General features: G+C 38.8%; 1 protein-coding gene across 3 annotated transcripts in view; it reads right to left on the bottom strand.

Moving 5' to 3' along the window:
- The window catches only part of GRID2 (glutamate ionotropic receptor delta type subunit 2), a gene marked incomplete at both ends in the record, with an annotated part of 1,377,541 nt that overhangs the window by 97,902 nt on the left and 1,262,178 nt on the right, over nt 1-17,461 (bottom strand). The window lies entirely within an intron of this gene.

Raw genomic sequence — 17,461 nt, 5'->3', positions numbered from 1 at the left:
TAGGGCTTCCCTGGTGGCGCAGTGATTGAGAGTCCGCCTGCCGATGCAGGGGACACGGGTTCGTGCCCCGGTCTGGGAGGATCCCACATGCCGCGGAGAGGCTGGGCCCGTGAGCCATGGCCGCTGAGCCTGCGCGTCCGGAGCCTGTGCTCCGCAATGGGAGAGGCCACAACACTTAGAGGCCTGCGTACCGCATAAAAAAAAAAAAAAAAAAAAAAAATGAGGTCATTAGGATGGGCCCTAACCCAATATGGCTGATATCCTTGTAAGAAGATTAAGTTAGGATACAGAATGTGCAGAGGGAAAACCAGGTGAAGACACAGGGAGAAGATAACCATGTACAAGGCAAGAAGAGAAGCGTCAGAAGAATCCACCCCTGCCAACACCTTGATCTTGGACTTTTAGCTTCCAGAACTGTAAGAAAATAAATTTCTGTTGTTTAAGCCACCCAGTCTGTAGTATTTGGTATGGCAGCCCTAGCAAACGAATACATTACCTCTCCCACTATTGTAGAACAAAGTATTCCACCTCTTTTCCACAAGGTGTCAAGATGTTGAATTACTGAGCCAATGTACTGAGATGTGTTGCAAAATTAGGATAAAATAATCTACCTTTCGAGGTTATTATCAAGATTTAATGAGATAACATATATAAAATGTCTCTATAGTGCCAGGAATATAGGATTATCAATTAATTCTAGCAAGTATGTGTCAAGTAGCAGCGGGGACACACAGGAAGAAGGAGAAGAATACGTCCAGATGGACAAGGCATTGTTGACGGACAGCAGTCCAGTCTGATGGGAGAGCATGAGAGCCTAGATGAGGAGGCACCAAAGGCAGCATGGTGTGTTTACCCCTAAATAAATAAGTATTTATTTATAAATAAATAAATATTATATATTTATATATATATAAAATATATTTATATATAAATATATTTATATATATTTATATATAAATAAATAAATATTAGGGAAAAAATAAAATCTTCATGGAGGGAAAGGATGATTAGGAGAAAATGTCTAAAAAAGTCTTCTGGGGACTTCCATGGCAGTCCATTGGTGAGGACTCCAGGCTTCCACCACACGGTGCTCGGGTTGGATCCCTGATCCGGAACCGGGTAATAGTAATAACCTGGCTGGAACTAGGAGTGCAGAGATAGAGCTGGAAATATATGTTTTGGCCAAAGGAAACTCAACACAACCCTTATTACTACTCTACCAGAAGGTGAAGTACTATTCCACCAAGTTTAGGGATCTACACTGTGGCTTTATAGAGAGGGGAAAAAAACATACTGCACTTTTTTAGTAGGATTGTTTCTACTTTCTGAGATAGAAATTTTATAATCAAATCTTTGAGACCCTTTTTATCCCCACGTTCTTAACTGCTGACCTCATTTTATACTACGTTGACAAAAAGAAACGATCAGATATGGACTCCTTCATCTTTCTGTCATCCAGATCAGTTACACTTGCATAAATGCCCCTTCTTCCCTTCTCTTACAAGAGTGGAAGTGTCACTCTTTCCATCAAAGGCCAGTGCCTCATCTTATTGTTAAGATTTTCTTCTTGCCTGATTATTTTCCTCTCCTACATCATCAGCCTTTCCCTCTCTATGAGATCATTTCCATTAGCATATATACATATCAGCAATTTTTCATCTTAAAATGTATCCTTGATCCCAATTCCCCTTCTAGCTACCACCCTATTTCTTCCTTTTTGTAAAAGAAATACTTTAAAAAGTTGTCTATGTATATGTCTATACTTATTATCTCAATTTTCTCTTAAACTCATTTTAATCAGACTAGTTTGGTCTTCATCCCCACCATTCTTTCAAAACTTCTCTGGCTGAGGACAACAGTGACCCTTCCACATTATCAATCCAGTGGTCAATTCTAAATCCTACTCGTTAAATCAATCCTTCTTTGAATTTCCTTTTTTTTTTACTAGCTTCTAGGATGCTACATCACCTTGTTTTTCTTCTGTTTCCCTGGCCGTCCTTCTTGGTGTCCTTTGTACTGACTTTTGATCTCACCTCTTAAGGTGGGAGTGCCTCAGAGCTCAGTCCTTGGCCCTCTTCTCTTTTGCTGATAACTCTCACGTTTATATTTCCAGCTAGGACCTCTCCCTAGAACTCCAGGCTTATTTAATCAACTGCCTAAGACATCTGTATTGGGATTCTAATAGGCATTTCAAACTTCCTGTGTCTGAAACTGAGCTCCTGATCATTCTCCCTCAGCCCACCACAACCCAGTCTTCCTGCAGTCTTCCCCATGCCTCCTGGTAGTGCTCCATTTTCCAGGTGTGAAGACCGCAACACTTGAGAGACATCCTTTCTCTTATCACACACTTCTCTCTCTCAGACCCCACATCCAACCCATCAGCTATCAACATTCAAATATATCCAGACTCTGAGCACTTCTCACTATCTCCACTGGTACTATCCATGTCCAAGATAACATCATCTTTCATCCAGATTATCACAATAGCCTCCTAACTGTTTTCCCAGCTTCTATCCTTTCCACTTTCGGCCTTTTTTCAATGCAGCAGCCAGATCATGTCTCCTCTGTGCTCAAAATCCCACAGTGGTTCCGCATTTCACTCAGAGTGAAAGCCAATATTTTTACAGGGGTCCAGCCTCATACTGTCTGGCCCGTGATTACCTCTCATCTCTTCCTCTACTTCTCTTCTTCCCTGCTCTCTCCGCTCCAGCTGCACTAGTCTCTTTGCTTTATCTTCAGCACACTAGATATACTCCCAACTCGCTAGGAGAGCCCTGTTTGGAACATTCTTCTGCCGGATGTCTGCGAGGTCCACCTCCACATTTCCTTCAAGACTTCATTCACATGCCATCTCGTCAAGAAAACCTTCCCTGAATACCCTTTTTAAAACTGCAAACTGCTCATCCCACTCCATAACTCCCTACATTTTACCTTTTTAAAGTACAGCATTTTAGGGGCTTCCCTGGTGGCGCAGTGGTTGAGAGTCCGCCTGCCGGTGCAGGGGACATGGGTTCGTGCCCTGGTCCGGGAGGATCCCACATGCCGCGGAGCGGCTGGGCCCGTAAGCCATGGCCGCTGGGCCTGCGCGTCTGGAGCCTGTGCTCCGCAAAGGGAGAGGCCACGGCAGTGAGAGGCCCGCGTACCATTAAAAAAATAATAATAATAAAATTTTGGCTAAGTTTATCTTTCTAGTCCCATAGGATCATATTTAAAAACTTGCTTTTTTTTATCTTACAGTGATTTCTAGTCAAAGAGTAAAACTTCCTCTGAATCTCACATCTTTGTTTTATTTAAATAGACAAAGCTTCAAATATCATGAAAACACGTCAGTTATTCTTCAAGAATGCAGATGCTTGGTGGGATATGACTTGAGAGCAGAGCAGGGTTAGAACATAGGATAGGAGTAGGCCCATGTGTGGAAATGGTAGACAATTCAAATGTCAAAGAAGAGACAGGGAGAAAAGGCTATGCTGATGAGAACAAGTACTAGAGAGCTTTTTAAAGGTAACATCTTAAAAATGTTAGAAATTTATTATCTTAAATATGTTAGAAATCTATATTCTTACTAATGGGAGAGATATGTTGAATCATATTTTCTTAAGTTTTTAATCTAGAGTTTTTTCTTCTGAAACAGTTAGTAGTGATTTTATTTTGAAAGTTAAAAAATTAAATTTAGGTTATCATTGTACCATGTCACAAGCTCCCACAATTTGTGCTGTTCATGGTAAGGGGGCGGCAGGGGCTACCATTTGTGTGTGAACAGAAGCCATAAAAAACCAGCAGAGTCAGACTGCCATGTCTACATCGAGTCTGTATTTCTCAAATTCCAGTGTCATCAATGAAGTCACAGGACTTTCTTCTTTATATACAAAAAAATTTAACAAAGTTATTTACTCTATCTTTTTGTTATATAGGATGGTTTAGGAATTTCGAGAAAACTGAAAATTGATTTTGAGCTCCATTTGGTTCCTGAAGTTAATTTTTTACATTTCCATTTTAGCATATGCTTAAGAATTTTATACTTTTACAAACACTAATTTACTCAACACATTCTTGGCATTAAGTGGATCATGAACATAGAGGGTTAATTGATTTGTCCAAGGTTACAGGTTCTCAAGAACCATTTTCACGCATAAAAATAAAAGTCCCATTGGTCTATCTGCTCTGGCATTAGTAGCAATCAATACTAAGGAACTGTGGTGTGTAAGGTGCTGAACATTTTATTTTGAAATACGGCAACTCTTCTGTGGTATATTCACATTCTGCTTACTTCAGATTGCTCTTGAATTTGAAAATACTGTCCTGTCTGAGGCTATTAATTGCTAATAAATATTAGCATTATTCAGTTGAAGGGAGCTATTTTTCAGTGATGCGTGAACAGTGCTTCCAACCTCTGGTTAGGAAATGCTTTGGGGTGGAAAATATAAGCTATTACTATTGCTTGTACAGTACCATTTTTATTTTGCAATTTAACCTTGAAAATATAACATGTATAGTCTATGAACAAGTATAAAATCTTTAGAAGCTTAGTAAGTGAGTAATGCTTAAAACAAAGTTTGAGAGATGGGCCATTTCCCCCCGCCCCATCCCCTTTCTCTTTTAAGTCTTTCACCACTCTTGAAAAATAGGAGAGTAGAGTGGATATACACATGAGCTCTGAATCCACTGAACCACCCTCTGAAATAAGTACTATTACTATCCTTACCCACAAAATGAGAGGGTAGTAATAGTACTTATTTCAGAGGGTGGCTATGAAATTAAATTTAATACATAGTAAGTGCTCAATAAATCTCAGTTATCAGTATAACTACAAGAGCCAGATACCTTTTGTTATTAAAATACTTACAGAGGGCTTCCCTGGTGGCGCAGTGGTTGAGAGTCCGCCTCCCGATGCAGGGGACACGGGTTTGTGCCCCGGTCTGGGAAGATCCCACATGCCGCAGAGCGGCTGGGCCCGTGAGCCATGGCCACTGAGCCTGTGCGTCTGGAGCCTGTGCTCCACAACGGGAGAGGCCACAACAGTGAGAGGCCCGTGTACCGCAAAAAAAACCCCAAAAAAACCCCCAAAAAACAAAAAACTTACAGAAATGGCACCATTATGGTATAAGTTACTCTTAATAACTACTATCCATAAATTACTATTATGCACTAAGTGACTTTCAGGTGATAGGCTATCTGTTAAAAGACTATTATATAGTGTGATATAATTTCAGTTATGTAAGTCAAGGTCTTTTCCAAGTTACTCCAGACTTATCTCCTTCTGTAACCAAGTTACTACTTTTGATATGTAGGAGAGAAACACACACACACACACACACACACACACACACACACACCTGCCATGTGATAGGTCTATGCTGCCTGTGAGATGTTTAAAAGAGTTGAAAAATTAGCCAAAACCACTTTGATTTCATTAATTATATCTTACATATAAAAGATCCCTTTTTATCAGTTATTATAGGGTAATATCTAAGTCCCATGTAATATAATAAAACATACTGATAAATTGAGATAAGTCTATCTATCCACCCAACTATCTATCTCTAACACATTCCTTAAGAAATTTTGAGCATAAGAAAGCTCTAATTATATAGGAGATACAGTTAATATATAGGTGAACCATTTTTTAAAATTGCAAATCTGTTTTGTTGATCCTCACTGGCAATAAAGAAAATATATTCATTTACTTCTTCATAGATTACTGAGATATCATTTGGACATTTTTCTTTAAATGAACTAAATTTCCCATAAGAAAAGATAACAGTGAGATGACCTATTATGCTTCATAATATTTAGAGGAATCTGAAAAAAATTAAGTTTTATGCTCTGAAAGGTCAAATGTGATCAGACATTCTGTTGATAATCTACGATGGGAAAGTTTAAATTTAAATCAAAACAGGGAATGAAATGTTAATGAGTTCTTATATATTCATACTGATCACTGATTACAGAAAAAGGGTTTGACACCCGAAACAGGGCAAAATTTGTGCCCATTAATTTTTTTACTTTTAAAGAAAAAGGATTAATCCTGGAGACTGTAGACCATTGTACCTGAGTGCTATATGCTAAAGTATATCATTCAAACATGGCCTGGCTATGGAAATTGGAAATGAACCTGAATACTTAAAGTAGTGATAGATTTTAGTAAGGGTTGGGATGATCAATCTTTCTCTCACAAGCATGGGTGGTAGACAGGGGGTCAGAGCATACAGCAGGCCCACCAGATGCTTGTAGTTAAGACAGATGTAATTAATTTTGGCTCTGTACTTCAGAGGACAATACCTAGAAGCAAAAGTAGAAACGCAGCTAGAGGGTATTGCAAATTCTGTCTGAAAAAGCCAAACTGTCAAAGCTGTAGAAACCCAATATAGCATGAATCAAGGGACAGTTCTGGAGTCCAGAATGGAAGATAAAGCCTAAAGCCATGAGTTTGAAAAATATGCAGGGTTGAAGAAGGAGATGTAAGGAAAGGCGAGGGCAAGGACAGCTAGAAGGGGTGGGGTCACGAGATGGTGCTCTGAGATGTGGTACTACCCAAAGAATTTGAAAAGCAATATAATAACTAGACAAATGTGGAGTTTGAGCATACAAAAGCAGCCTAGGGGGCGCTTCCCTGGTGGCGCAGTGGTTGAGAGTCCGCCTGCCGATGCAGGGGACACGAGTTCGTGCTCCGGTCCGGGAAGATCCCACGTGCCACGGAGCGGCTGGGCCCGTGAGCCATGGCCGCTGGGCCTGCGCGTCCGGAGCCTGTGCTCCGCAACGGGAGAGGCCACAGCAGTGAGAGGCTCGCGTACCGCAAAAAAAACAAAAAAAACAAAAAATAAACAAACCAAAAAAAACAGCCTAGTGGTGCACTGCGTAAGTTTCGTTAACTGCTGCTCCTTGGAGGCATTTGAGTGTGCGACCCCTGTGGACCATCGCTTAACAAAGGATTAGAATATCCAAGGCTGTTTTTAATCAAATGTCTGTGGCTTGTTTCATGTATGAGTTGGCCTTGTTTAAAAGACAGCTCAAAGATTTGGACAAGAGAAGATGTCTATATCCATTAGAATTATTTGAAATGGCTCAATTGCCAAGGAATGATGGATAAAAAGAAAATAGGAGATGGTTAGTGAAAACATTAAGGTGACTGTGAGATGTTTGTGTTATGTGTTACTTAACATGTAGGATTGTCACGATGCAAAAATGAGAAAATAGATATGGAAGTACAATCTTGGAAAAAAAAGGTTCCGTACAAAGGCAGGATATGGCAACAATTGTGAAGTTTTTGCATTGAGATGGAAAGGTATTGAACATTTTGACATAATCTTTGAAGTTAAATAGGGGCAACTAAAATAATTTTCTGCCTAACAAAATATCTGTAGTAGATTTTCCACATTTTTTGGGTGCTTCTAGTATACACAGGACTTCCTGATGCAGGGAAGCACTGAAGAATAAAAATGATAGTATCAATTTTAATGAAAAAAGCTGATTACCTGACATACTTGCTCTGTTTAATATCTTGGGCTAGTCAACTACGTGATAAATACAGGAAGGTGGATATTGCCGCTATTTGCCAAGCTGCCAATTGTACAAACGCCGATGTGTAGTGTACTTCAGTCTCTTCACATTTCATCAAGACTGAAAGTAATTTAAACTAGTTCTTCTGCTGATAAATAGTATTCTATGCTATTTACAGATAAGCCACAAAACCATTACAGAGATTCGACATAGAGACGATTTAGGTATCAAGCTTTAACTATGCAGTCTCCTTATCATCCTTTTATTATATTCAACATTTTTAAAAAGGAGGTTATCTTTGGCTACCAAAGAAAAAGAGATTATAATTTTTTTATTTTTCAAGCTGATGTGAGAAAAAGATTGTGTCTTTCCGCCAACACCATCCCAGTATGAAATCTTCAGCATACCTACACATTGGTTAGACAGTTGCAGTGTAAGCAAGAGCCCAGCAGGTGGCATAATAATGGAGAAATGGTTGGGATTTTGCCCAGACTAAAGAACTCAAAAAAGATTTCAGTACATAGTAGTATATTTTCTTCTCCAGGGTAAAATATTTAACAACAAATAATTAGTCCTAAAATTAGAAAAAAGTATGTGTGGGAATACGGTGCAAATCCATGAAATGACTTATGATGGTAACTGTGAAACAGTTAATATTTGTGGAGTTTGAGGCAAAAGTAGAAACAGAGCCTGGTATAGTGCATTTCTAAATATTTAAAGTTATGTCAAGCTATCGAATTTTAAAATATGTTCTTCAATGGCAGCTTCACGACCCCCTTCTCTTTCCACGTCCAGCTCTTTCCTGCACCGTGAGGGCCTTACCAGTATGCACGTGGCCCTGCTAAGTGCACATCCACCCTCTATCCACACCCCACAGACAGCCATCCCTTGGCCACCCTTGGGCCTAGGGAGTTGCACCAGTGGTATGGTTCCCCCTCAGGGAATGGACTGAGGTTAAGTGGTCTATGGGTGCAGAAAATGGGATCAGGACAGTTTGGATAAATAATTATAGGGTCTGCATACTTGGAATATGGTCTAGAAGGAATGCATAGGCTTCTGGTGGACATACCCCCTTGACTCTGCAAACTCCTCAACTGGTGGGAAGGAAAGTGGCAAAAAGGCGGCCAGAAGGGGGACTTGAAAGAGCAGGGCTCAGGGCAGGGGTCTTTCTTGCTTGGGTTTAAGGATAATAGAACTCTGACGCATTTTAATAAGAGCTAATATATCAATATATACTGTTTTTCTGTTTATATTTAGCTTTCATGTTCTTAATCTCATTGAATTTTTTTTTAACTTTTATTTTATATTGGAATATAGTTGATTAACAATGTTGTGTTAGGTTCAGGTGTACATCAAAGTGATTCAGTCATACATATACATGTATCTACTCTTTTTCAAATTCTTTTCCCAATTAGCCTGTTACAGAATATTGAGCAGAGTTCCCTGTGCTATACAGTAGGACCTTGTTGGTTATCCATTTTAAATATAGCAATGTGTACATGTCAATACCATTGAACTTTGACAAACACTTCTGTGAGGTAGAAAGGAATTATTACCGTAATTTTAGAGAGGGGAAAACTGCATCTCAGAGAAATCAAATGACGTATCAAGGCCACACAACTAGTAAAGTGCAGTGGCAGAACTCATACCCAGGTATTCTTAGTGTAGGGTTCTTTCCATTGTACTGCCCTGGGCAGAGGCTGACCGAGTTTGTAATAGGCCTCTATGCCATGCAGTTAACGTAGAGCTCATGTCTTGAGACTTCTGAATACTTAAACTGGGGGGAAAAGCCTTTTGGATAACACATTTAACTTCCTTAGGCTGTCACGCTTAAAGGAAAATCCTTCCATGTGCACCAAATTGTCTACGTCTGAAGTTTGGACATAAACCCTCCTCATCAATACACAGGGTTTTAGAACTTCATTCTACTTACAAGTTTCTGCAACAGCAAAACATGATGAGGCACTCTGAACGCAGTTTTATTATACCCTTTTGCCAAAGTCTCAGCATCTTCCCTATGAAAAGACTCAGAAGTAGTTTCAAATTGGGGGTATTTGCCTTGGATACTTTGATTTTTTTACCCTAGTTTCTATGGCAAAACCAAAACCAAAACCAAAATAATTGCCTTCTATTCCTATCTTATTGTTTCTTCTCAGGTCTCATTACTCATATAGTCATACACACTCTCTTAGAATTTTTTTTTTTTTTTTTTGCGGTACGCGGGCCTCTCACTGTTGTGGCCTCTCCCGTTGCGGAGCACAGGCTCCGGACGCACAGGCTCAGCGGCCATGGCTCACGGGCCCAGCCGCTCCGCGGCATGTGGGATCTTCTTGGACCGGGGCACGAACCTGTGTCCCCTGTATCGGCAGGCGGACTCTCAACCACTGCGCCACCAGGGAAGCCCTCTTAGAATGTTTGATTATAAAGCAAATGCACACTGGGCTTCCTTCATCAAAGACTGGTCTGCCTGAAAGATTTTGATTCTTGCTAATTTTTTCATATTGTTTGTTCTAATGGTGTGGTCCCATTGCATAGACTCAGAGAGACTTTCAAATGATATTAGCAGTGAATTCTTTTAAAGATGATATCTATGTGGAAAATGAGTTTATCTAAAATAAATAAAAATAGACTTGTTTTTAGTAGAAACATGTGGATGAATTGCCTAGAATTCACTTTTGCCATCTGTGATGGTTAATTTTTTATGTGTCACCTTGACTGGCCACAGGGTGCCCAGATAAAATATTATTTCTGGATGTGTCTGTGAATGTGTTTCTGGAGGAGACTAGCATTTGAATGAGTGGATTCTGTAAAGTTATTGCTCCCCCCCCCCCATGTGGGTGGGCATCATCCAGTCCACTGAAGGTCTAAATAGAACAAAAAGGCAGAGGAAGGAGGAATTTGCCTTTGTTCCTGCCTCATTGCTTGAGCTGGGACATCTATCTCATCTTCCTCTCCTGGAGTGGGATTTACACTATTGGATGCCCTGGTTCTCGGGCCTCTGAACTTGGACTGAATTACACTGCTGGCTTTCCTAGGTCTCCAGCTTGCAGATGGCAGATATTGTGACTTCTCAGCCTTCACAATTGCATGAGCCAATTCTTCAAAATCTCTCTAATATATAATTAATTCTGTTTCTCTGGAGAACCCTGACTACTACACCAGCCTTTTTCTTGCCTCTAGGAGCAGACACTGAAGTACCCTAGGACTCTGAATATTATGTGGAAGTATCAGTGTAACCCACTTATTAAACAAGCAAGTAATTCAGCTTCTGGACATTCAAAGTTTTGTTTGTGATAAATCATGACGCTACGTCTTATGGGGCCAGGATTTTTTATGTGGTGCAGGTGGAGTGCGGTGATGGTCTGGCCACTGCTGATAGCTGCTATTCTCTTTATCAGTATGTTAGAAACCATATAACTTTTTCTGCTCCCTCTTGGGTCTTTGCTATCGGACAGGAAACAGTATTATGCTAAGAGACATGATTTCATTATAGGATCTCAGTTTCCTTAAATTCAGCTTAGTATCACCTTGGGTTTCGGGGTTCATAGAAATAGTCTCCTGACATAATCAGATATTAAGGCTGAGAAGAACAAAACCATATCAACATTGGTTCCAATAAATAATTGTTCCAGAACTGTAAGAAGCCCAAGGGAAGAATGGTTTATGATAACTGCCGTAAATGTAAAAAAATCATTATTTTTGGCAAACTTATATGCAAAAACTCTACATGACTCTAATCACTAAGGTAACATTTTGCCACTAGTTTATCCTGGAGAGTTCACCAAAAAGTTATACTGCTGGAAATTACATTTCATTGGGATTTGAAAACAGTCACAATAGCCAATTAGTGACTAGTGCTTCGAAAATTTTCCAGCCCCAAATCATCTTCAAATTTTATAGTAGTGATTTTCTTATCTGCACATGTAATAGAGGAGGTGCAGGGAGGGTGGGATCCCAGGAAAAGAAATGTGGACTGGAAATACAAAAATTTTGAGAGGTAATAACTTCAAACTATACGTACTACCTGGAAAAACTGATGTATACCTTTTGCACCCAGCCTCTTGAAAATAATTACGTGAAATAAAAGATGTTAACTGGTAGGGGTGTTATGTGACTGTTATGCAAGGGAATGGGGTGAAGTAGACAGAGGTCTAACCTTGAGGTTAAACTGAAATTCAGCCAGCTCAAAGACTGAATGTATTACTGTTTCATTATTATTTTTTGCTGTAATAACAGTGTAGTTAATTTCATGCATAGGACTAAAATTTTTTCAAAATACGTAGGAATTTCATCAGGGTTCTAAAGTAAGTCTGGTAGCATGTTATTTTGAATGATAATGATAATAAACTGGCCAATATTTATTATAGTATACATTATGCAAATAATTCTATTTTAAATATGAAAAGACAAGAATATGTTTGCTACCAGAAATTTTTGGTAGGTTGACTATCTAATGCTGAGAGACATATTTTCTATGCATTATAAGGTTCAAGCATATGATTCTATCATAAACACACATTTTTTTCATACAGAAAGTGTATTTAGAAACATGACCCCACATCAACTCAGAGGCTATCTGTATGTCTCATATATTTTTGAATTTTTTTCTCATTAGAAAATGCTATGTGATAGTGATATGTGATAGGTCAGGACGATAAAATACGATGTGCTATAATAAAATGTGATAGGTATAATATAAAACAAATTCTCACAATAAATGCATTAACATTTCACTCACTGGGATTTCACTCATAGAGCATTCCAAACTATTCTGTACCTGCTGTAGAAACAGAAAGTTAGCAAAATAAGACCCCAAGTGGTCAGAACAGAGGTCACAAGTAAGTATGCAAAGCTCATGAACCAAAATAGTGTCCTTGATCTTACTAAGAGTAATTTCTCCTGATTTTTGACAAAATTCTTACAAGTTTATCCTTATTTTTTTTATAGCAGGTATCTTTATCTATAGGAGATGCACTGCAAACAACTCTGCTTTGAATTCTTCCCTGGCCCACTGATGTTGAACCCTTCAGTTCTGTCTTGGGTCACCCCACATTGGCAAGGCCTGGGAGAAACAAACTACATTGTCCATAGAATAAAATCCAATCCATCGCAATTCTCACACAGAACTGTAATTACTTTTTTACATCTCTATTTTTTTTTTTTGCTCTTTAAAGGCTGAGACCATGTTTTATTTATCTTTGAATACCCAGCACTTAATACAGTGACTTATACATAGTATATCCTCAATTAACATTTGCTGAAATAAACTGCATTTGAAATAGCATATTATAACAGGGAGTGTTGAAAGGGGAGGTGAAAATACCAACTATAAAAAGTGAGGGCAAACAGTCTGATAGCAAAGAAAAAGCAACAATATGAAAATCAGATAAAAGAATTCAAAGGTCATTGAATGCAGGAGAAAATTATGTACATCTCAGTAATACCTAATGGTATCATAGTATTAAAGCAGTGTGAAAGAATACATTTTCATAATGATCATCCCAGATTAAAATATTCTCTTTATAAAGACAGGGAAGTGTATAAAATTTGAGGGGAGGGCTTCCCTGGTGGCGCAGTGGTTAAGAATCTGCCTACCAATGCAAGGGACACGGGTTCAAGCCCTGGCCCGGGAAGATTCCACATGCCACAGAGCAACTAAGCCCGTGCACCACAACTACTGAGCCTGAGCTCTATAGCTCACGAGCCACAACTACTGAGCCCACATGCCACAACTACTGAAGCCTGCGTGCCTACAGCCTGTGCTCCACAGCAAGAGAAGCCACCGCAATGTGAAGCCTGCGCACCGCAACAAAGAGTAGCCCCCGCTCGCCGCAACTAGAGAAAGCCTGTGCACGGCAATGAAGACCCAACACAGCCAAAATTAATAACTAAATTAAAAAAAAAAATTGAGGTGAAAGCTTTAGCTATATGAAGAATTATAAAAATTACCAGAAGATGGCAGAACACTAAAATATTACAAAGCTATTATTGGCCATAGTTAATGCATAACAATTCATGGTGTCTCCGGTTTGTATAAGAATAAAGAGAAAGATGTTGATTTTTTAAGCATCTAAAGTTTAAGAAAATGTCTTAAGGATAATAAAGGTGAAAGGTATTGCCACATTTTATTATCTTAAAAAGAAACAGGCATACAATATACCATTGGTTTTAAATTACTCAGTGAGAAATATTTGGAGTCCATCTCAAAGCACTGTGCTAGTCTTACCTGGTATTATGTTAAATCTTATTTCACGTGGTGAATTTAAACAAAAGAAACAATGGTTATGTGGTTCAAATTCAGTTCCTCAATCCCATCTTTGTCATAGAATAAAAGCTATTAGGATATTCATATGAGAATGTTACCTTGTAAGCTTTATGGTTGAAATATTAATCAGTACATTCACGTAAAACCTGGTAAAAGAGTGCATTTTCAGGAAATAGAAGTAACAGTGATTTATTTTCATAGCACCTGTCTGGTGACAGACAGATGGTTTATCCTAGGACTCTCAACTCTTAAAGCCACTCCTCCTATGAAACCCATCTCAGCAGGCTTTTCTTTTGATCATTTAAGCCCATAAAAGGTACTTCATGTTAGAATTGTGCTTCTTCAAAGGCAGGAGAGATAAGTCTTCTCCATAGGTGTTTCCTGCTGATTATCATTTAAGGCCAGGAAGAGCACAGATTTTAAAAAAGGAAGAAAATCTAACTGTTATAATGGAACCTGGATGTACTCGGTCAAACGGTTCTACTGTCTAGTAGTTATGTCACGTTAACCTGTCTTTGTCCTTCAATCAGTTTAAGCACATCATTTCTTTCAAAAAACCCTTCTTTTGCCTCCAAGCCTGATTTAGATGCTCTTCTTTTCTATTTAAAAACCCATGGACACCTCTGACTTAACTCTTACAATGATATACTGAATTGTTTTATTTATTTTGCTTTTCAATCCATTGGGATAAGCTAATTGGAGGCAAGGGTCATCTTATTTGTCTTTGTATCTCTGGATCCTGGGAAAGAAATCATCACATAATAGGTTTTCAATAGATGTTTGTTCAATTAATAAGTAAATTACTAACTAATGAATGAAAAGTTTATATAATTACACATAAAATTAGAACATCTGATACCAAACTAAACTTTGACAATCATTTGAAGACGTATTCTAATATTTAAAAATGATTTCATAATAACTGTTTCTTTCCTTCTTTCTTACATTAATGCTGCAGGTCCATTTTTAAAGGTAGCTGTTTTTGGCAGGGAGATTCTGGAAACTGCTAGAAGGAAGCTATCTTAGTCATCTGGGAAACGATTTAGTCTTATTCTTTTCATCATTTTTTTTAGATGAGACCCAGGGAGTCCTCAACTGAGGGTGTAAGTGACTGAAAGCTGAGGTCTACAGTAAGGCAGGAAAGCCATATCAACATCACAGTGCACTGAAAGTGCCTCACCAGCAGCCATGCCCTGTTACTGTTCTCTGAACTTACCTTTTAGCTGCCACCATATAATTTATTCAACAAACAGCATTTATTCTGTGCCTTCCACATGCAGGGCTGTTCTAGGTGCTTAACATATTGATTATACCCTTCAGTTCACCCAAACCCCACATAATGAGAGCCTCTGAACCTCTTTAGCTGCTCAAATACCACTGTGAAAAATGTCACTGCCATCACGGTATATATTATTTACTTGTCAGTTTTTCCTTCCATACTGTAAGCTTCTCTAAGGAAGGGATTATGCATTAATTCACTGCATTCCTAAGTCCAAATTCGTTAAAAGTCATATAGAAGATGCTCACACTTGTTGAATTACTGAAACTGTGTTTAGCAGCAAAAAAACTGACATGGACTCTTATGCTAGAACAATGTTGACAATGAAGACAAAGCGGATAAAAAATACAGACACATTAAGAAAGGAAGCATATTATGTCAACAGACATTTACTGACCATCTACTACATTCAAGGAATTTTTGTTAAATTATTGTGCCTGCCCTTCGGAGGCTTATGGTCAATTGGGGACACGCACACTAGCACTCTGTTACAAGAGTTACCCTGATAAGTGGAGTAGGGGTGAGTCAGTGCCAAATGAAGTGACTTTAAGGAAGAAGCAGTATTAGAACTGAGTCTTGGAAACTGAGTAAAACTTTACGTGGGTGAGGAATAGAGATATTTCAGGCAGAAGTAATAAAAAGTATGGTGACAAGTAAATTCAGGGAGTACCTCAAAAGTGAGGTCAAGGGTAAAACAGATATGGCCATGGTAGTAAATTAAGATGGACATTTAAGGGGAGAAATCTTCAGGAAGATACAAAAAATGTGGTACATTCAAATAACTTAATGAATGTAAACCTCAGAGCACTTAGAGTTATCAAAACAGCTTTAAAAGGTACGCTGCTGGCACCTGACTTAGGTGTCAAGCATAACAACAAATAACTGATTTTGAGTTGATGGAACACACAGGTAGCGAAGCAGTCCTTACTGCTGTCCGTGGCCTAGCTTTGTGAGAATAATGGAGGACAGGTGTGTATAAAAACCCCACCTTAAATGGAACTGAAGGGTATCTTGTGAGCGAGTGGGAAGGATGAGTGAGGTAAGGACCCAGTGAAGTGCGGTTTGAGGAAACTCGTATCTAGGAAATGCTGGCAGCTGACAGGCCCTGATGTTGGAGATGGAGTGACTGAGCCAGAATCAAAACCCTATCGCCTGTCGGGGAAATATGTCAGGTCAGTCTCTTCTTCTGAGAATAAAGATATTTACTCAGTTTTTAATTCAGGACAGTTCTACCAGACACTATCCAACATAAAATAATAATCTATTTAAAAGTAAACAAGATGTTTAGGAAGGAGGGTATAAGTTAATAATTTTGGAGAACAGGAAACAAACAAATCAGAATAGTATCTTGATGCCTTGGTGATCTGAGGCACTATATAAATTCCAAAAGAATAAAACCAAGAGAGCACTTACTGGTTTGTACAAAAGTCTACCAGAGTGACTGATGCTTTAGCTTTCTGGCCAAGTTGAGAAAAAAACTAAAACATCTATGAAAGAGCACAGCATACTGTGAATAGTAAAGCCAGAAAAGGAGCTAAAAAGTAAAGGACACATTGCTATGATAAACATAAATACTGAATGATACGGGATAAGGATCTCCTTTCTTAAGTGTTTAGAGTTCATCTAATTAAAACACAATCTTAGAAAATTTTCTGCAAGTAATTCTCACAGTGCCATAAGAAACCTCACACCTAATTTCACAAAGATTATGATAAAGCCCATTTATTAATTATACACACACACACACGGTTTTGTTGTATTTTAGCGTCTATTAAAATCTGTGTTTTAGGTACTTTATATCTGCTCTCTGTTGAATCTTCACAACAACTATCCTACACCTTGGGTTCTATTATCCTCATGATACAGGTGAGGAAACTGAGCCTCAGAAGAGCTGAGTTAATGCTGAAGATTGTATAACTAATGAACTGCAAAGCAAGAGCAGATCTAACCCAAATCAGGTGAACTCCAAAGCCTCAAAGATCCTACTTTCCAGAACTGATTTCTCTATTTTCATGTCTTCATCTGCCCCAGCACGTTCCTCCTGTAGGTTTCCCATCCCATTAAACGACAACTCTACCCTCCTAGTTGTTCAGACCAACAGCCTTGGAGTCACACTTGACTCTTCTCTTTCTTTCAAACCCCACATCCAATCTGTTAGCAAGTTCTGTCTTATCTATGCAGCATCAGACCACTTTATATACCCTTCACCCCTTCCCTTATGATCCAAGTCACTATCATACGTTACACAAGCCTCTTAACCAGTCTCCCTGCTTCCACTTTGTCCGTTGTAGTTTGCCATAACAAAGCATTCACTGTGATCTTTTTAAACCTTGATTTAGACAGCACCATTTCTCTGCTCAAAATTTTCTAATGTCTATCTCTCTCAAAGTAAATGCAAAATCCGTATTATCCAGCAA

This window comes from Grampus griseus, assembly GCF_964374135.1.
Source record: "Grampus griseus genome assembly, chromosome: 4".
NCBI lineage: Eukaryota > Metazoa > Chordata > Mammalia > Artiodactyla > Delphinidae > Grampus > Grampus griseus.
Note: the sequence above shows the minus strand (reverse complement) of the source record. Positions and strands in the feature narration are given on the sequence as shown.